At 38.4% G+C, this 8,406-nt stretch overlaps 1 long non-coding RNA gene across 1 annotated transcript; it reads right to left on the bottom strand.

Moving 5' to 3' along the window:
* Positions 1-473: 473 nt before the first annotated feature.
* Positions 474-5,657, bottom strand: LOC306900987. Its single transcript, XR_013787350.1, has 3 exons — positions 5,501-5,657; positions 1,624-1,881; positions 474-1,283 (listed from the first exon to the last, which is right to left on the bottom strand). It is a non-coding gene; the product is annotated as an uncharacterized lncRNA (long non-coding RNA).
* Positions 5,658-8,406: the final 2,749 nt, after the last annotated feature.

The following is an 8,406-nucleotide window of genomic DNA, read 5'->3' as shown; positions in this document are numbered from 1 at the left end:
TCAAGACTACAGTTAAAATACTGTAAATAAATAAAAATAGTTAAACATCATATCAAGGTTGAAATTATGGTACAGTGCCCTTGTTATGTTACATGTCGTACTATAGTATTTACAATACATTTTGGAAATTAACTATATTTTACTATAGTAAGCATAGTTTAACTTTAGTAATTGCAGTAAAGCACAGAAACCACAAATGTACCATAGTTTCATTATAGTTACTACAGTTTAACCATGATAACCATGTTAAACTGGTATGGTAATAAAAATTGTAATAATCAGACAAAACATGATTGCTATGTGAATATTTACACAGAACGCTGCTCATAAATAGGCCAGTGTTTTTGCAAACCAGTCAATAAGCAAACTAAATGACCATACAGGTTGATATCTAATGTTTTACTTCAACTGTGGAATCAAAACTGGGAATTGATAAGAATTGGAATCGATCAAATTCAAATGTAAAGTTGAATGCAACGTTGGGTTGACACTAACTTTAATATTTACAGTTAAACATTTTACACTTCATAATAAAGCGCTGCCCTGAAAAATGTAAATCACACTGTCATTAAACCTCTGTATGTCCCTCCAGCTCTCCTGCTATCTACACGCCAACCGTATGTATTTCCCTGCCTCAGTTCAGCTGAGGTTGTGTAAAGCATCTGTGTGTAAGTGTGAATATTTCTGTATTTCTGGAAGTGACAGTGCACACCTCCACAGGGCCAAGAAGCCGCCATGTGTATACAGGATGTCTGTCTGCTCCACTTTCAATATGAAAGCGTGCGTGTGTGTAATGTCCAGGTGTGCGTTTCTTGCTCTCCTAGCTTCTGATCTCAGCGTAACGCAGATCCTCTCATTAATATTCCGCAGGAGGCAAAACAGGCCATCATGTGTGATTCGCTATTTGTTTCAGCACATCTGAGACACAGTCACATCAATACAGTACATTTCAACCCTAACAAGAACAACTATAGCGCTTTCATCCCTCTCCTCGGGTTCCCATTGTCTGCTCAATAATGAAAAGCAATTAGGTGGGTACACAAAGCCCAGCGGCCATGCTGCCTTTTGTCTCCATTCCGTCCACCTAATCCGCAGTCAAATTTCTCTGTGTTTATGGAAGGGGATGAGATTCTTACAGATCCTCCGGGTCACAATCAGGACAAAGTCTGCCGGGCCGTATTTCCCATTTTGTCCGTGCTTATTTCCATCTAAATGAACGCGTTAGCTGTAACAGGTCTGTGTGCCAGCGCGTGTGGGCGCCGCCGCAGCCGGTCGTCTGAGAGCTGAAGGATATGAGAGAGGGCAGCTCAGATTGTATCTGCGAATAAATTATTCAGAGTTCAGCTTCTCTATCCAATGACCCCACTAACAGAGCACAAATTATTTAGCAAGCTGCCAAAGCGACAGCGGTGCTACACACGTGAAGCGAGGCCTCCCTGAGTGAAATCGCGGGCGTGCGAGACGGAGGGGGAAGGTGGAGAGAGAGGCTTATACATATTCATCCGTTGCATCAGTTCACAGATGCTCTGATTTCCATTGTCACTAATGTCCTAGTCTCCCCAAGCATCAGGTTAGAAAAAAAACGTTCATTAACACAGTGATCTAAGCACAGGTAATGCTCACCTTTCTTTTTAGTCTGTCTCTCGTCGTCGTCTGTCTCTCTTACTCGGAAAGTAGAAATGAACGGAGAGATTCCTTTAGAGGGTGATCAGATGATAGCTTTGGGACTTGAACTTGTTCAGGGTTGTTTAGGGACACTACCACAAAGCGCTGTCATGTGCGTCTCAGGTGTCCATTCTGTACTCGGTATACAACACCGGCACCTTGTTGCTGACGTATGCCGAGCGTGCTTTTGGTGGCAGACTGCAATACACTGTATCTCTAAGAATTACAGATACAATTGGCTTAACAACATAATGTTAATATAATGAGCATAGACATTTTAAATATGACATAAAACCCACATTGACACAGCAGTAACTATATACTATGGGACACTGATCTGCTGTTGTCATAAAAGGCCCAAGCAATGAACTAACGGAAGAGAAAGAGAGAGAGAGAGGTGTTGGAGGGTGGTATAGCATTAGGTCTTGATCTTATTAGCAGTGATTGGTTCTCTTAGACCTCACACTTGGTTAGGGCTGTAATTGCCTCTGGCAGAAATGGGCTGTAACCGTGGTGATCGGGGAGGAAAGTGGCATGCCTTTGTTTGCGGCAGCCGCCACATGGTGTCGTGTGTGGCACAAGCTTTAGGGAGATGATGGTTATGACCGTGGTGCTGCCTTTTAAAATCCTTTTAATAGGGAGTGCGCTTCACAGCAATGAGCTCGAAGGCTTGGGAAAGCAACATCACAGAGATGGGGTTTAGAAGTTCAGCCCAGGAAAGAAGCTTGGAGTCAATGAAAGAGAAAGGCTGCCATCTGCTGACTGTCGTCTGAATTCCTGTCTCATATGCATCAGACCGTGAATATAAAACAGCATTTTATTTATGTACTTGATTAATCATTCATTTCTGCTCACTAGGTTACTCTTAAATGTTTTAAATAATATCGTATTAAATAAAAATACATGAGCAGAACAGAGGACGGGGCTTGGCTTAGTATTTCTGTCTTTTGTGAATTTATAGACAGGATTTCCATAGCTGTTGTCTTTATGTCAATGAATGGGACACGATCTGTGAAGACCTTTAGGATTCATTTTAACTGCTAAATTAGTAGTTACTACAGTTATACCTTTTTTATATTAACCTGTACAATATTTTGTGTAAAAATATATATATCTGTATCACGTTGAGCACAGGTCTGTGGTTCTAAATATTTGCTTGCAAGTAAGTTTAGGCAGCAGCAGTCGACTGCAGATCCTCTGTCAACTGTCTCTGCCTAAATCAAAGAGCAGCTTTAAGCAGACGTGTCCCTACTGCGTTAAGTGTCTACTTTAATTTAATTCAATAATCCCGATAAATGAAATAAATCCCTTTTGGGACACCCATCTTTGGTTAGCGAGATAATGTGAAATGAGGTTCGGGGAGAAAAATTAGGACATTATGGTTGATTGAGCTTTAACAAAAAGAGGAAATATTAATACCGAGATATGCTTTATGTTTATAATTTTAGTTTAATGAATGGGCGCATCCGTGTGGAAAAAATAATCAGAGGGAAAAATGGAGGAGAGTAGATTGTTGGGGGGCTTAGTTTGGGAATGAATTAGCATTTAATCCAATCCCAATGCAAATTGTTTCACTTTAACTTTTCATTTCGTTTTGTGTCATAACTTATGCTTTTGCTTGTGTTCTAACAGAAGTCTGCTAAGTGTCCATGAGTTTTACTTGATGCAGAATGTCTATTAACTTTAAACAGACACAGGATGTTAAAAATAAAGCCTGGATGGATTTTTGTATATTGTGTATTTTAGGCTGGATGAGTGAGAGATAATGATGTCATCAAGATAACTTTGACGTTATTTATAACACATTTATTATTCTAAATATTTTGTATTGCATTTCTGTCCCCCGTACACTAAATCTGCGCGTGCATGTCTCGCTTTTCCCCATACATGCATAATCCTATTTAGCTCCCTATTTTAACAAGCCTCCTAGCACGTATATTACAAGGAAAAATTTAATAAAGCCCCTGTGATAATAATTGTGATTTTGGTATTGTTATGCAACCGCAGCAAATACATAATGAAAGTGTAAATCCGAGACCGCTTTAAATGCAATATAGCAAATCAAATGTAAGCCTAACTACATAAACAAATTGATACATGAAATAATATAATAATAAACTGTATATAAAATTAAAGACATAAAAAAAGCAATTTACCCAACAAAGTCCCATTTTAAGGTTTTTTTAGATTGCCATGTAAATTATATTATATTTTTTTATAAATTATAAAAAAGATATTAACATAGTATGGTCAAATGTCTATACAATTTGTACACATGATCACTAAAAACGTTTTAAGTTAAGTACATTTTAAGACCTGTTTGTAAATGAGAAAACTCCCTTGAATTTTATGCTTGGGTTTTGAGACGTCATCCCTATAAATTGCATTACGCCAGTGGTGTAGTCTACGTGATTCGCAGGTACATGCCGTCAGTGTGTGAAAACTATAGGCTAAAACTGTAGTTATTAGTGACGAGCGTCAGAGTTTGATTTTAACCACGTACTGTATTTCAATACTGTTTTCTGTACGTCTTTGACATGGCCTTAGTGTGTCAAAATTAGGGCTGCTCGATTATGACAAAAATCTAAACCGCGATTATTTTGGCCGATATTGAGATCCCGATTATTTAACACGATTACTCATTAACGTTTAAACCAACATAGAAAATTTAAAAACTTAGCTTTTAACTGAAAAAGAAATGTAAAGAAAAGGGAGTGCTGTGGATTTATACTACAAGAAAAGAGAGGATGCTTTCAAAATAGAATGCGGCACAATAATCGTTTACTTCGATTATTTTGTTTATGTAATTGATGAAGGCCAAAATTGACGATTACGGTTCATTTTCGATTAATTTCACAGCCCTAGTCAAAATCACACCAAATTAATATCTAAAGATTATACTTTCACAGGATATTCTTCGGATTATGTTGGTTGCCCTGCTGTAAAACCCCAAAAACAAAATAGATCAATGGGAATCAATAGAACACCCATTAATGCCAAAGACATTTTTTAAATTGTAATAGAAACACTTCATGATGGCATTTTGATGGAAACCACTAGAATTAATGTTAATTCTATTTTTAGCAAAGTGGGTTTATTTAGAAACAGTATATCACAATTAAATAACTTTATAGCTGGGTTTTCACATGAATCACAAATGTGCATTGAAGTTTGCCATCTGATAAAACCTGTGCTTGATTGTAGGCCTAAACATAACCCATCTTAGGCTAAATGCTAGACATTGATTAACAAAACCAGCAAGTCCCCCCCAGCTGTCATTGGCTATTGCAATCTTGCTTGCAATACATCTTTCAGAATGCTCATGATTACATATAGAGGCATACTCTATGCATTCGTGAGTGTGGTGCTCATGGGTTGTCGATCTGGGACGGGTGAGTAGGCTGGGGAGGGGGGTCAGAGAGAGTATATACTCACAAAAAAAATTGATTTCACCACTGCGTGACCCTAACAACAGATTATGCTGTATTAGGGCGCCCTCTTGTGTCCACAAACCTCTCGTGTAGATCATGTTAACCACGTAGGCTCAAACTGTTCAATATTCTGAAATGGACAGATTATAAACAAGCAATATTTCCACCAATTTATAATACAGCTAGAATAGGTTATTTACGACATTTCGCCATCGAGTTAAACTGGAAAATATTCACGGGAGCTACATTAAACGGCTTGGTTGTTTATACATCTCATCTCTTGCTTCTCTCGCACTGTGTCGACAGGTGCTCTCTACTAAGTAATATTAAATGAGCTGTCCCTGAGCATCTGTTGTTTCACCAGCCCTCAAAGGTAATCACAGTAATGGATGTCGCATACTCACATAAATAAATATGTTTCCAAAGAGACCCGCATATCGACTTGCTCGCTAATCAATTGCGCGGCGGCATCTGTTGATGGAGGTTTAGGAAGTGCAGCGGAAGACAGACGTGCAGATCGATTCCTGCAGCCAATCAGAGCGAGGGATGCTCACCGTTCCCGGATCATCTACTGGAAAAGACATGAAAATATAGCCTACACAACATAATACAAATACAAAGGCATTACAGAAACAGTTAGTTAAAGACTGCAGCTCGAACAACGTGGGTTTGAAATCCAATGGGAACGTTCTTATCAAATGTAAGCTATATCTTGAACACATTGTAAACATTATGAAAATGACCCATTGTTTTATTATAGACAAATATATAGCATGTAGTTTTTGGCAGATTTTTTTTTGTTATGTTTTCTTTGTGGCAGATTAATTACCATGGGTTTGCTACAAATATCGTGGTTCAGAGTCTTATTTCTGTGAGACATTAATGGTATATTGCCATTGCTAGAAAAATTGTAGTTGTCGTGGTAAAAACTTACTGACAACTGAGTATGTCATTCATAGACATAAACAAAGCTTAACATGACATTTGAAGTGATCTGTAGTCTACTATGCATACACTTCTGCGAATTTACACAAGGCGTATTTGTTCCAATCTCTAATTTACTCCTGTTCAATATGGTGACTCCGAGACCTCTGATAAGTCACAGTGCTTTCTCTGTTCCTGCTTCTGAAGGTTGCGGTAAAGTTCTCCTCGGATCCTCTCTGAACCTCATAAGAACTCGTCTGCTTCGAGACTGACAGCTCAAGGCCTATTTGGGATAACCCCCGCTGCTGAGCAATATTCATAAATTTAATTTTCAATCCTCTCTGCCTTTTATTAGTTTGGGTGTTATTAAATGAGATTGCTTCATCTTAATATATATCCAGCGCCGGCGAACGTGTCTGGAAGCCGGGACTCAAATCCAATAACATGGCCTGTACTTAGTGCACGGCTCTAATAAATGGTGTCGTGTGCAATGCATATGCGGACATAGAGCCCACATTACATACTCATTCATTCATACACCGCAGACAATAATGCATATTCGAAAGCAACTGAGCTCTCCCTTACTTCGCTTACTTTGAGTCTAAAAAAAGAAGCTTGCCCTTCAATGAGACCATCCAGCCTAGAGAGAGTATGTGCACTGGTTATTTAAAGTGTTCTTGATTAATGTTAAAAACATTTATTTAGGTTTTTAATAATATATGTTATTCTGTATACATATCAGTTGAGATTTGCCAAACATACTGTATAGCCATTTAACTGTAGCCTACTGACACTATAGCAAATTATCATGTCAATCATTATCATAATTTTATGGTTATTTTATTTAAGATGTTACTGATATTTTGTAGTATTTATATACATTTTTCGTAGCCTAGTAATTTTTATTATTTGATCTGTATTTGCAAGTGTTAAGTGGATTTCAAAAGCAGAATTTCCTACATTTTTGGAAGGGTTTAAATGTAGATGTATGTTTTGGATGAGGTGTATTTGTATTCTCCTGCCCAGGGACTGCAGATCAATCCATTGCCCCAGATAAATAAAAAGCTAAATAAAAAAGCCACTCCATACTAAAGCAGTTGTGCTGAGAACAAAGATGCAGAATCTTTAGAACGTACTCTAGCATATGTAAATAATCTTTAATCATACGAACCAATTTGTATATTTAGTTTAGAAATACATTCACCAAATAATATATAGCCTTTTTTTACGTTGCACTGTTGTAGACAAAAATGAATGCACATACACTGTAGATACAAGACAAGAGTGAATGTTATAGTTGTATGTGTGTTACTGCAGCTGAAGAACAGTGCGTTGTCTCCCTCCTTTGCCTAAACCAAGTCATAGCAATCTCTCTCCGTTTCTCTCTCCCTTCTCCTACCTGTTCATCTGCATCACAGGTTCTCTGTTCCAGTAAAGGTTGCAGCTTAGGAAAGCTTAGTCTGCTCTGTGAGTGACCTTTGCTTTTAATATGAACATTTCTATTTCATTATTATTGTCATATAGTAAAATCTATGCACATGATTGCGTACAATAGATCTCCTTTTCATTTGTGCCGTAAAATGCCAGCCAGATTGTGTAGGGGGTATCCATCCCATGCAGTCAGATTATTTGCTCCTCCGTCTACCCTTGCTCCCTTTACCACCTCCTGACGATGATAATTAATATGCATGCAGTTCTGCTCTTTCTCTCTCTCTTTCTCTCTCTCTCCCCCTCGCTGGAGTTCAATAGGCAACTTTATCAGGGGGAACATTATTGAGAGCTTTGCCGAGAGCTTCTTCATCACACTCACATCTGAGCCTGCCCAACACTTGTCACTGTCAATCACAAGGTGATAATACACTGAAGATTTCCTCATTTGGTTTAATAAAATCTCCAGGCTTATTTGAACTGCAGTCATTATAGCAAATAATTGCTGCATTGAGGTGCTAGCCGGGCCATAGCCTAAGGGATAAGACAAGACTATTGCTCTGTTTTTTCTAGCCTATACCCGCTCTCCCCAGATGTGCATATTCCAACAATGAATATTGCATCTGAATTCAGCTCTGGCTTTTCTTATTCAAACTAACATTGTTATTACTTATTATCTGGACGTGAAGTCATTCGTTCTGCCTCCTTTATGGCTTTTGCTGTCATGGCATATTTCACTGGGGGGCTGCCAATTGCAATTTTTAACTGTCATTTAAACGAAATTGCCGATCAGAATGAGCAGGTACTCAGTGTCTCTGAGGAGAAATAGAGTGATGGAGAGGATGAGCGCAGAATATTCTTCATCTGCAGTTAAAACACAATGGCCTACCGGGGATATGCTTTTTAGGAGGTGTGGTACATTAATCAATCCACACAAAAAGAGGCAAAACAACACGTG

The sequence above is a fragment of the Barbatula barbatula genome (assembly GCF_947034865.1).
Source record: "Barbatula barbatula genome assembly, chromosome: 1".
NCBI classification, from domain to species: Eukaryota; Metazoa; Chordata; class Actinopteri; order Cypriniformes; family Nemacheilidae; genus Barbatula; species Barbatula barbatula.
The sequence above is the reverse complement of the archived record's forward strand: the minus strand, read 5'-3'. Positions and strand labels throughout refer to the sequence as shown.